The 21,355-nt window shown below is 44.0% G+C and overlaps 1 long non-coding RNA gene across 1 annotated transcript; it reads right to left on the bottom strand.

The window, feature by feature from the left end:
* Window positions 1–8,919: 8,919 nt before the first annotated feature.
* Window positions 8,920–10,531, bottom strand: LOC311078127. Its single transcript, XR_014605062.1, has 3 exons — window positions 10,323–10,531; window positions 10,052–10,222; window positions 8,920–9,908 (listed from the first exon to the last, which is right to left on the bottom strand). It is a non-coding gene; the product is annotated as an uncharacterized lncRNA (long non-coding RNA).
* Window positions 10,532–21,355: the final 10,824 nt, after the last annotated feature.

The following is a 21,355-nucleotide window of genomic DNA, read 5'->3' as shown; positions in this document are numbered from 1 at the left end:
GAGTAAGTGTGTGTGTGTGTGTGCGAGAGAGAGAGTGAGTGAGTGAGCGTGAGTGAGTGTGTGTGTGTGTGTGTGTGTGAGTGAGTGAGCGTGAGTGAGTGCGTTTGTGTGAGGGAGTAAGCTAGAGAGTGTGTGTGTGTGTGTGTGTGTGTGTGTGTGTGTGTGTGTGTGTGTGTGTGTGTGTGTGTGTGTGTGAGTGAGTGAGTGAGTGCGTGTGTGTGTCTGTGCGAGTGAATGTGTGTGAGACGGCACGCGATGACTGGTCGGAAAGCAACGTGTAGTCTGACATGTTTCTTGTCCACGACACAACAAGATTTTAGGAGTGTAAATTGTGTAATCTGATCCAGGAGTAAGTGTCGCCTCCAGCAGCTTGTTTAGATTTCTCCCATTTTGGGATTATTTGCTTCATTGCTGGGCCAAGACAGCAACTGTAAACTGATATAAACTAGAGGAGATTCAGGACAAGACCAGGACCAGCGGTCAGTGCGCGGACACGGCGAGAGCGCGCAAGTGTTTTCTTCTTAATATCCAGTTCTCCTGTTGTTCACTTTACTATTTGACTCGAGATGAGGCTATTTTCGATTCTCTGCTTATTTTTAATTTTTACCTTCACACAAATCTGTATTTTATTTAGACGCGTTCCTACTTTAAACTAGAAAAAAAAGTTTGATGAGACAAACTTTAAGTTGGCTTGAGAAAGCTGGACCAGAGAGTTTGAAGAAGTTTAAAGTAGTTTGAAGTTTGATAGATAGATTAGTTCAAAAGAAAGAATAGTTAGAAAAAAAGAAACAGATTAGTTTGAAAGGAAAAGAAAGATTAGTTTGAAAGATAGATATATAGAGATTACTTTCATTGAAAGCAAGATTAGTTAGAAAGAAAGATTAGTTAGAAAAAAAGAAGGAAACATTTGTTAGAAAGAAGGAAAGATTAGTTAGAAAGAAAGATTAGTTAGAAAAAAAGAAGGAAACATTTGTTAGAAAGAAGGAAAGATTAGTTAGAAAGAAAGATAGCAAGATAGATTAGAAAGAAAGAAAGATAGATTAGTTAGAAAGAAAGATAGATTAGTTAGAAAGATAAGTTTGAGAGAAAGAAAGATATATAGATTAGTTAGAAAGAAAGAAAGAAAGAAAGAAAGAAAGAAAGAAAGAAGGAAATATTTGTTAAAAAGAAAGAAAGATTAGTTAGCCTAACCCTTCAAAAGCACTCATTGTTAATGATATGATTACAGACTATAATCTAGATGTGCTGTGTTTGACAGAAACCAGACAATTATATTACTTTGAATGAGTCCACCCTGCAAGATTACTGTTATAAACATGAACCTCGTCTGAAAGGCAAAGGGGGAGGTGTTGCTGTAATTTATAGTAATATCTTCAGAATTACTGAGAAGTCTTGTTTTAAATATAATTCTTTTGAAGTGTTGTTGCTAAATGTTGCAATATATAGTGTAAATGATAAATCAGGTTTAACATTTGTGCTGGCTACTGTATACAGGCCACCAGGGCACCATACAGACTTTATCAAAGAATTTGCTGACTTTCTATCAGAGTTAGTTCTGGCTGCAGATAAAGTCATAATTGTTGGTGATTTTAATATACAAGTAGATAATGAAAAAGATGCATTGGGACTGGCATTTAAAGACATTCTTAACTCTACTGGAGTTAGACAACACGTGTCAGGACCTACTCATCGTCGTAATCATACTCTAGATCTAATATTATCACACGGAATAAATGTTGATGCCGTTGAAATTCTGCAGCAGAGCGATGACATCTCAGATCATTATCTAGTCTCGTGTAAACTTCATTTAGCCAAGGCTGCAAAGCCGACTCCGTGTTACAAATATGTTAGACCTATCACTTCTGCCACTAAAGATTGCATTATCAATAATCTTCCTAATCAGTTTCATCATCTCAGCATCCCAGATAGCTTAGAAGAACTAGATATTGCAACAGAAACTTTTAACTCTCTCTTTTCCAGCACTTTAGACACAGTTGCTCCGTTGCGCTTAAAGAAGATTAAAGAAAATAGTCCAACGCCGTGGTACAACGAGCACACTCGGGCCCTTAAGAGAGCAGCCAGAAAAATGGAGCGCAGCTGGAAGAAAACAAAACTAGAGGTATTTCGCATTTCATGGAAAGAGAGCTCGATTGCTTACAGAGAGGCCTTAAAAGCTGCTAGATCTGCTTATTTTTCAACCCTATTAGAAGAAAATAAACAAAACCCTTGGTATTTATTTGAAACAGTGGCTAAACTAACGAAAAAGAAAGCTCCAAGCCCAGAGGTTTCCAAGCAACACAGCAGTAATGACTTTATGAACTTCTTCACTAACAAGATTGATAATATCAGGGAGAAAATTATAACTATGCAACCGTCTACTACAGTATCGCATCAGGCAGTGCACTGTAGTCTCCCTGAGGAAAAATTTGATTCATTTATTGCTATAGGAGAGGAAGAATTTTGCAAACTCGTTAATTCATCTAAATCTACAACATGTATGTTAGACCCTACACCGACTAAGCTACTGAAAGAGATGCTCCCAGAGGTCATAGATCCTCTTCTTAATATCATTAATTCATCTTTGTCTCTAGGATACGTACCAAAAACCGTTAAGCTGGCTATGATTAAACCGCTTGTTAAAAAAACGCAACTTGATCCTACAGAATTAGTCAATTACAGGCCGATCTCGAATCTACCCTTTCTGTCAAAGATATTAGAAAAGGCGGTATCCTCACAACTATGTTGCTTTCTAGAAAGAAATGATATCTGCGATGATTTTCAGTCAGGATTTAGACCGTACCATAGTACTGAGACAGCTCTCATTAGAGTCACAAATGATTTGCTCTTATCATCCGATCGTGGTTGTATCTCTCTATTAGTGTTACTCGATCTTAGTGCTGCATTTGACACTATTGACCACAACATTCTTTTAAATAGACTCGAAAACTATGTTAGCATTAGTGGAATTGCACTAGCATGGTTTAAATCATACTTATCTGACCGTTATCAGTTTGTAGCAGTAAATGAAGAGATGTCTCATCGGTCACAAGTTCAGTATGGTGTACCACAAGGCTCAGTACTAGGACCGCTGCTGTTCACTCTGTACATGCTACCATTAGGAGATATCATTAGGAAACATGGAATTAGCTTTCACTGTTATGCCGACGATACTCAGCTGTATATTTCTTCAAAACCTAACGAAACTTTCTAATTCACAAAATTAACGTAATGCATAGCTGATATAAAGACTTGGATGACTAGTAATTTCCTACTTCTTAACTCTGAAAAAACAGAGATTCTAAATCTAATTATTGGACAAAAAAACTTCCTCACGTAGAATACTGTCTAACACTTGATGGCTGCTCTGTTAAGTCTTCGTCGTCGGTTAGGAACCTGGGTGTGCTCTTTGATACCAATCTTTCATTTGAAAGTCACGTGTCTAGTATCTGTCAAACCGCATTTTTACATCTTAAAAATATATCTAAATTACGTCATATGCTCTCATTGACAAATGCGGAACAATTAGTTCATGCGTTCATGACCTCAAGGCTAGATTACTGTAATGCTCTACTGGGTGGTTGCCCTGCATGCTTAATAAACAAACTACAGCTGGTCCAAAACGCAGCAGCTCGAGTTCTTACCAGAACCAGGAAGTATGACCATATTAGCCCGGTTCTGTCAACACTGCACTGGTTGCCTATTACACATCGCATAAATTTTTAAATATTGCTGATTACTTACAAAGCACTAAATGGTTTAGCTCTGCAGAACTTGAGCGAGCTCTTAACGCATTATAGTCCTTCACGTCTATTGCGATCTCAAAATTCCGGCCAGTTGATAATACCTAGAATATCAAAATCGACTGCTGGCGGTAGATCCTTCTCCTATTTAGCACCAAAACTCTGGAACAGTCTTCCTACCATTGTCCGGGAAGCAGACACACTCTGTCAGTTCAAAGCTAGACTAAAGACACATCTCTTTGACCTAGCATTCACATAATACATTATAGACTTCTATAATTCAATGTTAGGCTGCATAGATTAGGCCAGCCGGAACCGGGAACACTTCCCATAAATCCTGATATACTCGTTACATCATAAGAAGAATGGCGTCTACGCTAATATTAGTCTCTCTGTTTATACCGAGGTTTACCGCAGCCTGCCGGATCCAGGCCGTATCCAAATCTGATGAAGGACCAGCGCCTGGACGGGACGAAGGCTTTAAAGCGTGCAAGGGCTCTCCGTACGAGAAAAGAACAGAAAGACTTTGTGGCGAAGAACATCACTCTCTTTGTTGAGGAGGAAAACCAGTTCCAGAAATACGCCAAACGAGTCATCGAAGCAGCGGAGAAGGCGCGGACCAGCGGTCAGTGCGCGGACACGGCGAGAGCGCGCAAGTATTTTCTTCTTAATCTCCAGTTCTCCTGTTGTTCACTTTACTATTTGACTCAAGATAAGGCTATTTTCGATTCTCTGCTTATCAAAGAATTAGGTGTGTGTGAGTGTGTGTGTGTGTGTGTGTGTGTGTGTGTGTGTATGTGTGTGAGTGAATGAGCGAGAGTGAGTGAGTGTGTGTGTGTGTGTGAGTGTGAGTGAATGAGCGAGAGTGAGTGTGTGTGTGTGTGTGTGTGTGTGTGTGTGTGAGTGAGTGAGTGAGCGAGAGTCAGTGTGTGTGTGTGTGTGTCTGTGTGAGTGAGCGAGAGTGTGTGTGTGTGTCTGTGTGAGTGAGTGAGTGAGCGAGAGTGAGTGTGTGTGTGTGTGTCTGTGTGAGTGAGTGAGCGAGAGTGAGTGTGTGTGTGTGTGTGAGTGAGTGAGTGTGTGTGAGTGTGTGTGTGTGTCTGTGTGAGTGACACTCCTCCTGCCCTTATGAGACCTTCCATCACTCCACCTGCCCTTACGAGACCCACCATCACTCCACCTGCCCGACCCTCCATCACTCCACCTGCCCTTATGAGACCCACCATCACTCCACCTGCCCTTATGAGACCCGCCATCACTCCACCTGCCCTTACGAGACCCACCATCACTCCACCTGCCCTACCCTCCATCACTCCACCCGCTCTTATGAGACCCACCATCACTCCACCTGCCCTTATGAGACCCACCATCACTCCACCTGCCCTTATGAGACCCGCCATCACTCCACCTGCCCTTACGAGACCCACCATCACTCCACCTGCCCTACCCTCCATCACTCCACCCGCCCTTATGAGACCCACCATCACTCCACCTGCCCTTATGAGACCCACCATCACTCCACCTGCCCTTATGAGACCCACCATCACTCCACCTGCCCTTATGAGACCCTCCATCACTCCACCCGCCCTTATGAGACCCACCATCACTCCACCTGCCCTTATGAGACCCACCATCACTCCCACCATCACTCCACCTGCCCTTATGAGACCCACCATCACTCCACCTGCCCTTATGAGACCCACCATCACTCCACCTGCTCTTATGAGACCCTCCATCACTCCACCTGCTCTTATGAGACCCACCATCACTCCACCTGCTCTTATGAGACCCACCATCACTCCACCTGCCCTTATGAGACCCACCATCACTCCACCCGCCCTTATGAGACCCACCATCACTCCACCCGCCCTTATGAGACCCACCATCACTCCACCCGCCCTTATGAGACCCACCATCACTCCACCCGCTCTTATGAGACCCACCATCACTCCACCTGCTCTTATGAGACCCTCCATCACTCCACCTGCTCTTATGAGACCCACCATCACTCCACCTGCCCTTATGAGACCCACCATCACTCCACCCGCCCTTATGAGACCCACCATCACTCCACCCGCCCTTATGAGACCCACCATCACTCCACCTGCCCGACCCTCCATCACTCCACCCGCCCTTACGAGACCCACCATCACTCCACCTGCCCGACCCTCCATCACTCCACCTGCCCTTATGAGACCCTCCATCACTCCACCTGCCCTTATGAGACCCACCATCACTCCACCCGCCCTTATGAGACCCACCATCACTCCACCTGCCCGACCCTCCATCACTCCACCCGCCCTTACGAGACCCACCATCACTCCACCTGCCCGACCCTCCATCACTCCACCTGCCCTTATGAGACCGACCATCACTCCACCCGCCCTTATGAGACCCACCATCACTCCACCTGCCCTTATGAGACCCTCCATCACTCCACCTGCCCTTATGAGACCCACCATCACTCCACCTGCCCTTATGAGACCCTCCATCACTCCACCTGCCCTTACGAGACCCTCCATCACTCCACCCGCCCTTACGAGACCCACCATCACTCCACCTGCCCTTATGAGACCCACCATCACTCCACCCGCCCTTACGAGACCGTCCATCACTCCACCTGCCCTTATGAGACCCACCATCACTCCACCCGCCCTTACGAGACCCACCATCACTCCACCCGCCCTTACGAGACCCTCCATCACTCCACCTGCCCTTATGAGACCCACCATCACTCCACCCGCCCTTACGAGACCCTCCATCACTCCACCTGCCCTTATGAGACCCACCATCACTCCACCCGCCCTTATGAGACCCACCATCACCCCACCATCACTCCACCCGCCCTTATGAGACCCACCATCACTCCACCCGCCCTTATGAGACCCACCATCACTCCACCCGCTCTTATGAGACCCACCATCACTCCACCCGCCCTTATGAGACCCACCATCACTCCACCCGCCCTTACGAGACCCACCATCACTCCACCCGCCCTTACGAGACCCACCATCACTCCACCCGCCCTTGAGACCCTCCATCACTCCACCTGCCCTTATGAGACCCTCCATCACTCCACCTGCCCTTATGAGACCCTCCATCACTCCACCCGCCCTTATGAGACCCACCATCACTCCACCTGCCCTTACGAGACCCTCCATCACTCCACCCGCCCTTACGAGACCCTCCATCACTCCACCCCACCATCACTCCACCTGCCCTTATGAGACCCACCATCACTCCACCTGCCCGACCCTCCATCACTCCACCTGCCCGACCCTCCATCACTCCACCTGCCCTTATGAGACCCACCATCACTTCACCTGCCCTTATGAGACCCTCCATCACTCCACCCGCCCTTACGAGACCCTCCATCACTCCACCCGCCCTTACGAGACCCTCCATCACTCCACCCGCCCTTACGAGACCCTCCATCACTCCACCCGCCCTTACGAGACCCACCATCACTCCACCTGCCCTTACGAGACCCTCCATCACTCCACCTGCCCTTACGAGACCCTCCATCACTCCACCCGCCCTTACGAGACCCTCCATCACTCCACCCGCCCTTACGAGACCCTCCATCACTCCACCCGCCCTTACGAGACCCTCCATCACTCCACCCGCCCTTACGAGACCCTCCATCACTCCACCCGCCCTTACGAGACCCACCATCACTCCACCCGCCCTTACGAGACCCTCATAGAGCCCATAATCGAGGCCAATTTGACCCGTTCTCTCGGGCCTCGAACAACGCACAATAGTGAGCTTTGGCTCATGTGAAACTGCAAAACACGAGGTGATATAAGACACACTCTGATTGGACTTTGTTTTCATGAACAATAAAGAAATTCCTACAGGCAGCTTTAGCAAAATGATTCACTGGCCTCGTGACCTGAAACAGGCTCAACTATAACTCTTCTCTTTCCAGTTATGAACAAGACACAGTAAAGTCATTCATATTTCTGTAAACTACAAATACTCACTTTTAATTTGATACAAAATAAATGAAAATAGCTTCAGATTTGACTGTTTTACAACTATTTTCGAGATTTTGGCCTTCACTCTAGGGAGAGAGTGACCGATCGGTGCGAGAGTTAAACCCGGGGTTAGGCTTATGGTCTCCACAGTGAATCACGAGCACATTCGGAGCAGTTCTTCCTTTACGGCACTGTTGGAAGAAGAGAAGGAGGTCTCCCCAGCACATGCCTCCCCTGCCAGACCACTGCCTATGGTCTCTCTGTGGAAAGATGCAGGCCATTTTTGGAGCTGATATGATGCATTGTCAGGTGTGTGCCTCACTGCTTTGTCATTTCCTGTTGCAGTACAACGTGTGTGTGTTTTCACTTTTTCTTTTCTTAAGGATCAACCAGCATCCCTCAGGGGGGAAGGAGAACCGTGGGACACGCTGTTTTTGTTTTAGTTTAAATAAAAAAATAATAATAATTTTTAAAAAATAATAAATTAAAAAAATAATTATTTGTCACTTTATTCATATGTTATTTCTGCTTTAGTTGTTATTGTGTATATAGTTCTCTTTACTTTGTTTTGTTGTAATGTAACCTTTTAATAATTGTTAATAAAATACAATTTCTCTTAAACAATTGTTTGATTTCACTCTTTCTATTATTAGTACTAATCGACATATGCTTGAAACTAAAGTTTCAAATAACTCATTTTTTAAATATATTTGCAACATAACCAGTATACAGTACAGCTAAACTTACTAAGCCTAAACTTACTAAGTGCTTCTATGTGTAACAGCAGTGGCCCAACTCATTAGCATTTCAATGGACTCTGTGTGTGTGTGTTTGTGTGTGAGCGAGTAGGGGGAGGCCTGCTTAAGCAGCTACAAACACATTTTGCACTCTGAGAGAATATATACACTGCATGTTGTTTGCACATTTTATTAACTTGACACTGTTTTATGTACATAACAGACAATAAGGATTCAGTATTAGCATTGTTAGTGAACAAAATCCATCGCACACCTGCAAGGAATAGGTGCGTAGGATAACAAGACCAAACAGGTAGGTCGTTTCAACAGATAAGGAACTCCTGCACACTATCGTTACTTGCAATTTAAAATGAATATTTATTAACACACAACGTTTCGGTCACACTCCTGATGAAGGTCGTGTGACCGAAACGTTGTGTGTTAATAAATATTCATTTTAAATTGCAAGTAACGATAGTGTGCGGGAGTTCCTTATCAGTATTAGCATTGTTAAAAGTAAAAAAAAATGGTTAAAAGTACTAGTACTTCAGACACAATGACCAATTAAAGGTGGTATGCAATTTATACTTAAAAAATAAACTAGGTCAAATTTGGTGAGAGCAGGATAAGGATGCAACACCTGGGGAGAATCTTATCCGGGTCTCAGGCTTTGAATGACCTCAACAAGGGCGATTTGACCCCTGTTCTCTCGGGCCTGATACAGCTAAACAATTAGTATTAGTAAAGCACTCGTACTGAGCTTTGTTGTGAAGCAAAGACTCCCCAGAGCTTGAGCACACAAAAAACATACAAGGACTTTCATTTGTCTAAATTTAATTTATTTTACTCCCTCTATATGTCTGAATGTGATCAGTCAACAAGCTACCACACACTCAGACACATTTACTTCAGGAAAGCCATTTAATGACCATAATATAGGCTATAGCACATTAGTTGGCTAGGAAAAAAGAGAGCAACAGAGTATTTAGCTAAATATGTGTACTATCTTACAAATTTGTTATATTTTAACATTAGCAGTGGCCTAACTCATTAGCATTTCCATTGTCTCTCTCTGTTTGTGTGTGTGAGTGAGAGAGTTAGGGGAGGTGTAATACTTGTACTGTAAACTGGTTAGAATTCTTTTATTTATAAAACAAACTAAACTTTGTATGCCGTTCCGTCAATTCCTTTTAAGTTTTAGCCTTTCAACCAAACTATTATACAAAAATAAGTCAGTGACCTCTGCTTATAGAGATTCAAGAAATGATTTTAAGATCTTAATCTGTAAAACAAAAACATGGCTGTGACATTTTATAGACATGAAAAAAAAAAAGAAAGAAAGAAAAGATTTTAAGATGTAAATCAGTGATCTCTCATCCTCCTGGCTCATCTGGGACGGCGCCAAGTTGACCCGGTTATACATCAAGTCCAAGTCGAAGCCATCTTCCTGGTTCCTGTTTTTAATTTGCAACAACATTTTTTATTATTAAATTATAATTAAAATGATTAAGTGAATCAGTCACTGGATCCCTGCGTAACGTCGTCAGTAACAATAACACTCACTTATGGATTTGTGTTTTGAATCAAGGAATCTCACCACATTATAAATGTTATTTCTGTAGAACACCTGGCAGAAGTCTGTCCAACTGCTGCAGTCTATGCCTACACCCGGGAGACGTCCGTGTGCTCCCAAGCTGCTCATCTTCATCCTCACTTTGGCCAGATAATGCACGGTTGAGAGGGAATAGTCGTCACTTTCGTCCCCAAGCTGTTAAGCAAAGATTTTTAAATGTCTTAAAAACATGAAAGAAGTCAAAGTATAATTTAAGGTGCACTTCACTTCAGTCTTAAAGATTAAGGTGCCATACCTGGTTGCGCTTCCAACCAGGCGATGGAGCTGCTCACTGACACTTCGCTGCAGAGTCCTGCACGGGTCCGATTTTGTAAATCCGCACCGCCCGTACCCGCAGTGCTTAAAACCGCACCCGACCCGTTATCCGTCAACAGCACTAATTAAAATCCGTACCCGACCCGACCTGCTTAAAATAGAACCGACACCCGACCCGAAATAAAATCAGTTTAGCCAATCACATTATAGACACACTTACAAAAATGTTAGTCGCCAGGTCATACAGAAGTTATTACACGACAATTAACACAAGGAGAACTTCAGCCGAAGCTGTCAAAAGGCCGGTACATGAAGAACATGGCTAACGGTACCACAAAACTGAGTAGCCTAATAACATTTTACCAGTCGAACAGACGCGGCTACAACACTATATCTGCCACGCAATTTCGTCTAGCCTACATCAGACAATTTTGGGTTCAAACACGCCCTGCACACCACACATACTGAACAGTGTTAAATCTGAAAAATACTGTTCGATAGAACTGCTTTCTTACCACAATTATCTGCGTGCTTCCTCAGCGATGAAGTTCCACAACTGCGGCTATCCAACACGAAAATGCAGCAAAGCCTTTCACAATATTGTTTTCTTCAGATAACTCCAAATTTCTCCCACACACTGGACTTGATTTTTGATGACGTATTGTCGACAACTTTACAATCTCCACTAGCTATTCTTTTCTTCAACTCCTCAGCATCCATCTCGACGACTGCAAGCAGGTCGCGCGCGCGGTTATGAGGAATTTTTAAAAGTGAAAGTAGCCTAGATAACGTTATAGGATCCTGGCAGGGCGTGGGCACAAATAAACTGATGTGGATTTTAAATTATTTTATTAACTTGAAATAAAGGCATATTTTTGTAGATGTGTTCCTAAAAATATGCATATATTATTTTTACGTTTGCATGTGATTGTTTAAAACCCGTGTTTAGACCCGTGGTTTCCCCGTGTCCGACCCGACCCGACCCGCACCCGTATCCGACACGGTTGGATATTTTTAACCCGTTTGAGCAAAATTTGCGGGTCACCCTTCGGGTACCCGAACCCGTGCAGGACTCTACTTCGCTGATTGTAGGCCTTGATGATCTTGATGTTCTTGATGTTCTTGATGATCTTGATGATCTTGCTGGAAGCTCAGTCTGCATCTGAGGGGTGAAGCTCTCTGAGGTGCTTTCATTACCTCTGACAGTCACCTCAGGCTTTGTGCTTCTTTGAAGGCCCCGGGGGAGCCTCAAAGACAGCATTGTATCTAGTTCCAGATGGCTTTACGCAGCTAGGAAGTGTCCACACCCTGTGTGTGGCCGTTGTGTTGAGTTGCAACACCTTTCCGTGGATGGAGCCCTTCCCGAAGGCCTTGGTTGCAACAACTCCTGTGGTCAAAAAGAGGAGTTATTAATGTGCTGTCCATGATGTTGTTTATCCACTCACAAATACTAACCTGAACACATATAAACCTACAAACTATAACTTAAAAAGAAAAGCAATGACATCTATTTATACTTTACAATAAACTTTGTAAAACATCTTTCATTACAATACGATTTTAGATAGGATCATTTTCATTTCACCCCCTGTGCCTCCTAATAAAAGAAAAAAATGAAGTTAAACCATAAATAAATAAAATAAAAACTTTAAGTCTTGGTACTTGTCATAAACGCTTTCGTCAACTTGTTGTTCACATCGCTGTGTTCATCAGGCAGGCAGGAGAGTAATATGAGACTGACTGACGTGTTATGTGACCGCCTGATAGCTTTAGCCAGGACCATAGAAATAATTAGGTTAACGTACCCTTTTAGCATTTTGAAACGTTCTTGTGCAACGTACATGTGGAATGTACATCTCAGCTGCGTTCGAAACCGCGTACTTCCCTACTATTTAGTATGGGAAAAAGAGTAGGCGAGCGAAAAAGTATGTACGAATCCAAAAGAGTAGGCGAGAACTAGAATGTACATTTCCTGAAGAAAATGTGAAGTGGTGCTTGCAGTGGCAAAACTCGCCACTCGGTTGCTAGGGTGTTATACATGATTGCATACGAGCCAACAACCATGTCTGTACGATGTTCTGGTGCTGAGATATGGCTTATTCATGTTGTTCAGGTGGTTGCTAGGGTGTTGCTAGGGTGTTCTGTGTGGTTGCTAGGGCTTTGCTAGGCGGTTGCTAGGGTATTCTGGGTGGTTGCTAGGGTGTTCTGGGTGGTTGCTAGGGCGTTGCTAGGCAGTTGCTAGGGTGTTCTGAGTGGTTGCTATGGCGTTGCTAGGCGGTTGCTAGGGTATTCTGTGGGGTTGCTAGGCGGTTGCTAGGGTATTCTTGGCGTTGCTAGGCAGTTGCTAGGGTATTCTGGGTGGTTGCTAGGGCGTTGCTAGGCAGTTGCTAGGGTATTATGGGTGGTTGCTATGGTGTTGCTAGGCGGTTGCTAGGGTATACTGGGTGGTTGCTAGGCGGTTGCTAGGGTATTCTTGGTGGTTGCTAGGGCGTTGCTAGGTGGTTGCTAGGCTGTTCTGGGTGGTTGCTATGGTGTTGCTAGGCGGTTGCTAGGGTATTCTGGGTGGTTGCTATGGTGTTAATAGGCGGTTGCTAGGGTATTCTTGGTGGTTGCTAGGGCGTTGCTAGGCAGTTGCTAGGGTATTCTGGGTGGTTGCTATGGTGTTGCTAGGCGGTTGCTAGGGTATTCTGGGTGGTTGCTAGGCAGTTGCTAGGGTATTATAGGTGGTTGCTAGGGCGTTGCTAGGCAGTTGCTAGGGTGTTCTGGGTGGTTGCTATGGTGTTGCTAGGCGGTTGCTAGGGTATTATGGGTGGTTGCTAGGCGGTTGCTAGGGTATTCTTGGTGGTTGCTATGGTGTTGCTAGGCGGTTGCTAGGGTATACTGGGTGGTTGCTAGGCGGTTGCTAGGGTATTCTTGGTGGTTGCTAGGGCGTTGCTAGGTGGTTGCTAGGCTGTTCTGGGTGGTTGCTATGGTGTTGCTAGGCGGTTGCTAGGGTATTATGGGTGGTTGCTATGGTGTTGCTAGGGTATTCTGGGTGGTTGCTAGGCAGTTGCTAGGGTATTCTGGGTGGTTGCTAGAGCGTTGCTAGGCAGTTGCTAGGGTGTTCTGGGTGGTTGCTATGGTGTTGCTAGGCAGTTGCTATGGTATTTTGGGTGGATGCTAGGGCGTTGCTAGGCAGTTGCTAGGGTGTTCTGGGTGGTTGCTAGGCAGTTGCTAGGTGTTCTGGGGGGTTGCTAGACAGTTGCTAGGGTGTTCTGGGTAGTTGCTACGGTATTTTTGGTGGTTACTAGAGCATTTCTAGACGTTGCTAGGGTGTTCAGGATGGTTGCTAAGGTATTTTTTTTAGTTGCTATGGTGTTACTAGGTGGTTGGTAGTTGTCAAAGATGGTTACTATGGAGTTTTTATAGAGTTATTAAAATCTTTAATAACGAGTGCCTTCAGTACGGCACTCGGCCTGCGGCCTCGTGCCTATGGTCGAATAGGCACAAGCATGGAGCAATATCGCAAGGCCACGAGTGTAATATTGCATTAAAAAATACAAAAAAATGTAAAAAAAATTTTTTTTTGGTTTAGGGTGGTTGCTAGGGAGCTCTTAGTGGTTGCTAGGGTGCTGAAACTGGTTGCTAGGGTGTGGCTATGAAGATTTTAGGCCATTACTTATTGGCTGCTTGATAATATAAATCCTCTGAGGGAGAGAGAGAGGGAAAGACGCAGGGCTGTCAGGCCCTTTGGAGTGGTGTGTGTGTGAAAACGTCGGTTGGGATTCAAATATTTTTAGAACTCCCAATGTAAAGTCAATGGGACTTTTTTGGCCGCTTTTTCGTCCGCTGTGCGAACATCGTACACCTGATCGCTTAGAAAAGTCATAGCACACCTCTCCTCAATGAGCCGCTCGATTTGACGCCTCACTCAGGGGTCTATGACAAACGGTGCGGGGCGAGTTTCGCGCCAAACTTTTGTGTGGAAGAATAATAATAAGAAGAACTAGAATGTACATTTCCTGAAGAAAATGTGAAGTGGTGCTTGCAGTAGCAAAATTCGCCACTGGGCAGATGCTAACACAATTGACATGTTGTGATACCATGATATACCATATTTTAGCATTATTTACCACGATTTACCATGTTTCTAAGATGATTTATTACGATTCAACATATTCCAGCATGATTTACTATGATTAACATGTTGTTTGAATGATGCTAGCATGATTAGCATGTTGTTAACATGATTAGCATGATGCTAGCATGATTAGCATATTGCTAGCATGCTTTTAACAAGATGTTAGCATGATTAGCATTTTGCTAGCATGTTTTTAGCTAGATGCTAAGAGGATTAGCATGTTGCTAGCATTATGCTAGCTTGAATAACATGTTGTTAACATGATGCTAGCTTGATTAGCATGTTGCTAGCATGATGCTAGCTTGATTAGCATGTTGGTAGCATGATGCTAGCATGATTAACATGATGCTAGCTTGATTAACATTATGTTAACATGATGCTAGCTTGATTAGCATGTTGATAGCAAGATGCTAACATGATTAGCATTTTGTTAACATGCTTTTAACAAGATGTTAGCATGATTAGCATTTTGCTAGCATGTTTTTAGCATTATGCTAGCTTGATTAGCATGTTGCTAGCATGATGCTAGCTTGATTAGCATGTTGCTAGCATAATGCTAGCATGATTAGCATGTTGCTAGCATGATGCTAGCTTGATTAGCATGATGCTAGCATTATGCTAGCTTGATTAGCATGATGTCAGCATTATGCTAGCTTGATTAGCATGTTGTTAGCATGATGCTAGCTTTATTAGCATGTTGTTAGCATAATTCTAGCATGATTAGCATGTTGCTAGCATGATGCTAGCTTGATTAGCATGTTGTTAGCATGATTAGCATGTTTTGCTAACATGATGCTAGCTTGATTAGCATGTTGCTAGCATGATGCTAGCTTGATTAGCATGTTGCCAGCATGTTTTTAGCAAGATGCTGTTGCCAGGTGGTTGCTAGGGTGTTCTGGGTGGTTGCTATGGTGTTGCTAGGCAGTTGCTAAGGTGTTCTGGGTGGTTGCTAGGCAGCTGCTAGGGTATTCTTGGTGGTTGCTAGGGTGTTGCTAGGTGGTTGCTAGGGTGTTCTGGGTGGTTGCTATGGTGTTGCTAGGCAGTTGCTATGGTATTCTGGGTGGATACTAGGGCATTGCTAGGCAGTTGCTAGGGTGTTCTGGTTGGTTGCTAGGTGTTCTGGGTGGTTGCTAGGCAGTTGCTAGGTGTTCTAGGTGGTTGCTAGGCAGTTGCTAGGGTGTTCTGGGTGCTTGCTAGAGTTTTTTGTGGTTACTAGAGCATTTCTAGACGTTGCTAGGGTGTCCAGGGTGGTTGCTAAGGTGTTTTTGTTAGTTGCTATGGTGTTACTAGGTGGTTGGTAGTTGTCAAATATGGTTACTATGGAGTTTTTATAGAGTTCTTAAAATCTTTAATAACGAGTGCCTTCTGTACGGCACTCGGCCTGCGGCCTCGTGCCTATGGCCGAATAGGCACAAGCATGGAGCAATATCGCAAGGCCACAAGAGTAAAATTGCTTTAAAAAATATAAAAAAAATTAAAAAATGTTTTTTTTTGGTTTAGGGTGGTTGCTAGGGAGCTCTTAGTGGTTGCTAGGGTGCTGAAACTGGTTGCTAGGGTGTGGCTATGAAGATTTTGGGCCATAACTTATTGGCTGCTTGATAATATAAATCCTCTGAGGGAGAGAGAGAGGGAGAGACGCAGGGGTGTCAGGCCCTTTGGAGTGGTGTGTGTGTGAAAACGTCGGTTGGGATTCAAATATTTTTAGAACTCCCAATGTAAAGTCAATGGGACTTTTTTGGCCGCTTTTTCGTCCGCTGTGCGAACATCGTACACCCGATCGCTTAGAAAAGTCATAGCACACCTCTCCTCAATGAGCCGGTCGATTTGACGCCTCACTCAGGGGTCTGTGACAAACGGTGCGGGGCGAGTTTCGCGCCAAACTTTTGTGTGGAAGAATAATAATAAGAAGAATAATAATAAGTATGAGCAATAACAATAGTGATGCCTTGCTTTCAGCAAGCACCACTAATAACTAGAATGTACATTTCCTGAAGAAAATGTGAAGTGGTGCTTGCAGTGGCAAAATTCGCCACTGGGCAGATGCTAACACAATTTTCATGTTGTGATACCATGATATACCACATTTTAGCATTATTTACCACGATTTACCATGTTTCTAAGATGATGTACTACGATTTACCACATTCCAGCATGATTTACTATGATTAACATGTTGTTAGAATGATGCTAGCAGGATTAGCATGTTGGTTGGATGATGCTAGCATGATTAGCATGTTGCTAGCATGCTTTTAACAAGATGCTAGCATGATTAGCATTTTGCTAGCATGTTTTTAGCTAGATGCTAGCATGATTAGCATGTTGCTAGCATGCTTTTAACAAGATGCTAGCATGATTAGCATTTTGCTAGCATGTTTTTAGCTAGATGTTAACATGATTAGCATGTTGTTAGCATTATGCTAGCTTGATTAGCATGTTGCTAGCATGATTAGCATGTTGCTAACATGATGCTAGTTTGATTAGCATGTTGCTAGCATTATGCTAGCATGATTAGCATGTTGCTAGCATGATGCTAGCTTGATTAGCATGATGCTAGCATTATGCTAGCTTTATTAGCATGTTGGTAGCATAATGCTAGCATGATTAGCATGTTGCTAGCATGAGGCTAGCTTGATTAGCATGTTGCTAGCATTTTGCTAGCATGTTTTTAGCTAGATGTTAACATGATTAGCATGTTGTTAGCATTATGCTAGCTTGATTAGCATGTTGCTAGCATGATTAGCATGTTGCTAACATGATGCTAGTTTGATTAGCATGTTGCTAGCATTATGCTAGCATGATTAGCATGTTGCTAGCATGATGCTAGCTTGATTAGCATGATGCTAGCATTATGCTAGCTTTATTAGCATGTTGGTAGCATAATGCTAGCATGATTAGCATGTTGCTAGCATGAGGCTAGCTTGATTAGCATGTTGGTAGCATAATGCTAGCATGATTAGCATGTTGCTAGCATGAGGCTAGCTTGATTAGCATGTTGCTAGCATGATTTTAGCATGATTAGCATGTTGCTAGCATGATGCTAGCTTGATTAGCATGTTGCTAGCATGATTTTAGCATGATTAGCATGTTGCTAGCATGATGCTAGCTTGATTAGCATGTTGCTAGCATGATGCTAGCTTGATTAACATGTTGCCAGCTTGATTAGCATGTTGCCAGGTGGTTGCTAGGGTGTTCTGGGTGGTTGCTATGGTGTTGCTCGGCAGTTGCTAAGGTGTTCTGGGTGGTTGCTAGGCAGTTGCTAGGGTATTCTTGGTGGTTGCTAGGGCGTTGCTAGGTGGTTGCTAGGGTGTTCTGGGTGGTTGCTATGGTGTTGCTAGGCAGTTGCTATGGTATTCTGGGTGGATGCTAGGGCATTGCTAGGCAGTTGCTAGGGTGTTCTGGGTGGTTGCTAGGTGTTTTGGGTGGTTGCTAGGCAGTTGCTAGGGTGTTTTGGGTGCTTGCTAGAGTTTTTTGTGGTTACTAGAGCATTTCTAGACGTTGCTATGGTGTTCAGGGTGGTTGCTAAGGTGTTTTTGTTAGTTGCTATGGTGTTACTAGGTGGTTGGTAAAGATGGTTACTATGGAGTTTTTAGAGAGTTCTTAAAATCTTTAATAACGAGTGCCTTCTGTACGGCACTCGGCCTGCGGCCTCGTGCCTATGGCCGAATAGGCACCAGCATGGAGCGATATCGCAAGGCCACGAGAGTAAAATTGCTTTAAAAAATAAAAAAAAATTAAAAAATGTTTTTTGTTTTGTTTAGGGTGGTTGCTATGGAGCTCTTAGTGGTTGCTAGGGTGCTGAAACTGGTTGCTAGGGTGTGGCTATGAAGATTTTAGGCCATTACTTATTGGCTGCTTGATAATATAAATCCTCTGAGGGAGAGAGAGAGGGAGAGATGCAGGGGTGTCAGGCCCTTTGGAGTGGTGTGTGTGTGAAAACGTCGGTTGGGATTCAAATATTTTTAGAACTCCCAATGTAAAGTCAATGGGACTTTTTTGGCCGCTTTTTCGTCCGCTGTGCGAACATCGTACACCTGATCGCTTAGAAAAGTCATAGCACACCTCTCCTCAATGAGCCGGTCGATTTGACACCTCACTCAGGGGTCTGTGACAAATGGTGCGGGGCGAGTTACGCGCCAAACTTTTGTCCAGAATAATAAAAAGAATAATAATAAGTATGAGCAATAACAATAGTGATGCTTTCAAAAAAGCACCACTAACTAGAATGTACATTTCCTGAAGAAAATGTGAAGTGGTGCTGAGATATGGCTTATTCATGTTGTTCAGGTGGTTGCTAGGGTGTTCTGTGTGGTTGCTAGGGCTTTGCTAGGTGGTTGCTAGGGTGTTCTGGGTGGTTGCTATGGTGTTCTGGGTGGTTGCTATGGCGTTGCTAGGCGGTTGCTAGGGTATTCTGGGTGGTTGCTAGGGTGTTGCTAGGCAGTTGCTAGGGTATTCTGGATTGCTATGGCGTTGCTAGGCAGTTGCTAGGGTATTCTGGGTGGTTGCTAGGGCGTCGCTAGGCAGTTGCTAGGGTGTTCTGGGTGGTTGCTATGGTGTTGCTAGGCGGTTGCTAGGGTATTCTGGGTGGTTGCTAGGACGTTGCTAGGCGGTTGCTAGGGTATTCTGGGTGGTTGGTAGGCGGTTGCTAGGGTATTCTTGGTGGTTGCTATGGTGTTGCTAGGCGGTTGCTAGGATATTCTGGGTGGTTGCTAGGCGGTTGCTAGGGTATTCTTGGTGGTTGCTAGGGCGTTGCTAGGTGGTTGCTAGGCTGTTCTGGGTGGTTGCTATGGTGTTGCTAGGGTGTTGCTAGGGTATTCTGGGTGGTTGCTAGGGCGTTGCTAGGTGGTTGCTAGGGTATTCTGGGTAGTTGCTATGGTGTTGCTAGGCGGTTGCTAGGGTATTCTGGGTGGTTGCTAGGTGGTTGCTAGGGTATTCTTGGTGGTTGCTAGGGCGTTGCTAGGGTGTTCTGGGTGGTTGCTATGGTGTTGCTAGGCAGTTGCTATGGTATTTTGGGTGGATGCTAGGGCGTTGCTAGGCAGTTGCTAGGGTGTTCTGGGTGGTTGCTATGCAGTTGCTAGGTGTTCTGGGGGGTTGCTAGACAGTTGCTAGGGTGTTCTGGGTAGTTGCTACGGTATTTTTGGTGGTTACTAGAGCGTTTCTCGACGTTGCTAGGGTGTTCAGGATGGTTGCTAAGGTATTTTTTTTTAGTTGCTATGGTGTTACTAGGTGGTTGGTAGTTGTCAAAGATGGTTACTATGGAGTTTTTATAGAGTTATTAAAATCTTTAATAACGAGTGCCTTCAGTACGGCACTCGGCCTGCGGCCTCGTGCCTATGGCCGAATAGGCACAAGCATGGAGCGATATCGCAAGGCCACGAGAGTAAAATTGCTTTAAAAAATAAAAAAAAAAAAAAAAAAAATTTTTTTTTGGTTTAGGGTGGTTGCTAGGGAGCTCTTAGTGGTTGCTAGGGTGCTGAAACTGGTTGCTAGGGTGTGGCTATGAAGATTTTAGGCCATTACTTATTGGTTGCTTGATAATATAAATCCTCTGAGGGAGAGAGAGAGGGAGAGATGCAGGGGTGTCAGGCCCTTTGGAGTCTGTGTGTGTGAAAACGTCGGTTGGGATTCAAATATTTTTAGAACTCCCAATGTAAAGTCAATGGGACTTTTTTGGCCGCTTTTTCGTCCGCTGTGCGAAAATCATACACCCGATCGCTTAGAAAAGTCATAGCACACCTCTCCTCAATGAGCCGGTCGATTTGACACCTCACTCAGGAGTCTGTGACAAACGGTGCGGGGCGAGTTACGCGCCAAACTTTGTCCAGAATAATAATAAAAAAAAGAATAATAATAAGTATGAGCAATAACAATAGTGATGCCTTGCTTTCAGCAAGCACCACTAATAATAACTAGAATGTACATTTCCTGAAGAAAATGTGAAGTGGTGCTTGCAGTGGCAAAACTCGCCACTGGGCAGATGCTAACACAATTAACATGTTGTGATACCATGATATACCACGTTTTAGCATTATTTACCACGATTTACCATGTTTCTAAGATGATTTACTACGATTTACCACATTCCAGCATGATTTTCTATGATTAACATGTCGTTAGAATGATGCTAGCAGGATTAGCATGTTGTTAGCATGATTAGCATGTTGGTTGGATGATGCTAGCATGATTAGCATGTTGCTAGCATGCTTTTAACAAGATGCTAGCATGATTAGCATTTTGATAGCATGTTTTTAGCTAGATGCTAACATGATTAGCATGTTGCTAGCATTATGCTAGCTTGATTAGCATGTTGCTAGCATAATGCTAGCATGATTAGCATGTTGCTAGCATGATGCTAGCATTATGCTAGCTTGATTAGCATGTTGGTAGCATGATGCTAGCATGATTAGCATGTTGGTAGCATGATGCTAGCATGATTAGCATGTTGCTAGCATGATGCTAGCTTGATTAGCATGTTGCTAGCATGATGCTAGCATGATTAGCATGTTGCTAGCATGATGCTAGCTTGATTAGCATGTTGCTAGCATGATGCTAGCTTGATTAGCATGATGCTAGCTTGATTAGCATGTTGCTAGCATGATGATAGCATGATTAGCATGTTGCTAGCATGATGCTAACATTATGCTAGCTTGATTAGCATGTTGCTAGCATGATGCTAGCTTTATTAGCATGTTGGTAGCATGATGCTAGCTTGATTAGCATGTTGCTAGCATGATGCTAACATGATTAGCATGTTGCTAGCATGATGCTAGCTTGATTAGCATGTTGCTAGCATGATGCTAGCTTGATTAGCATGATGCTAGCTTGATTAGCATGATGCTAGCATGATAAGCATGTTGCTAGCATGTTTTTAGCAAGATGCTGTTGCCAGGTGGTTG

This window comes from Abramis brama (genome assembly GCF_963993115.1).
Source record: "Abramis brama genome assembly, chromosome: 2".
Lineage (NCBI taxonomy): Eukaryota > Metazoa > Chordata > Actinopteri > Cypriniformes > Leuciscidae > Abramis > Abramis brama.
The sequence above is the reverse complement of the archived record's forward strand: the minus strand, read 5'-3'. Positions and strand labels throughout refer to the sequence as shown.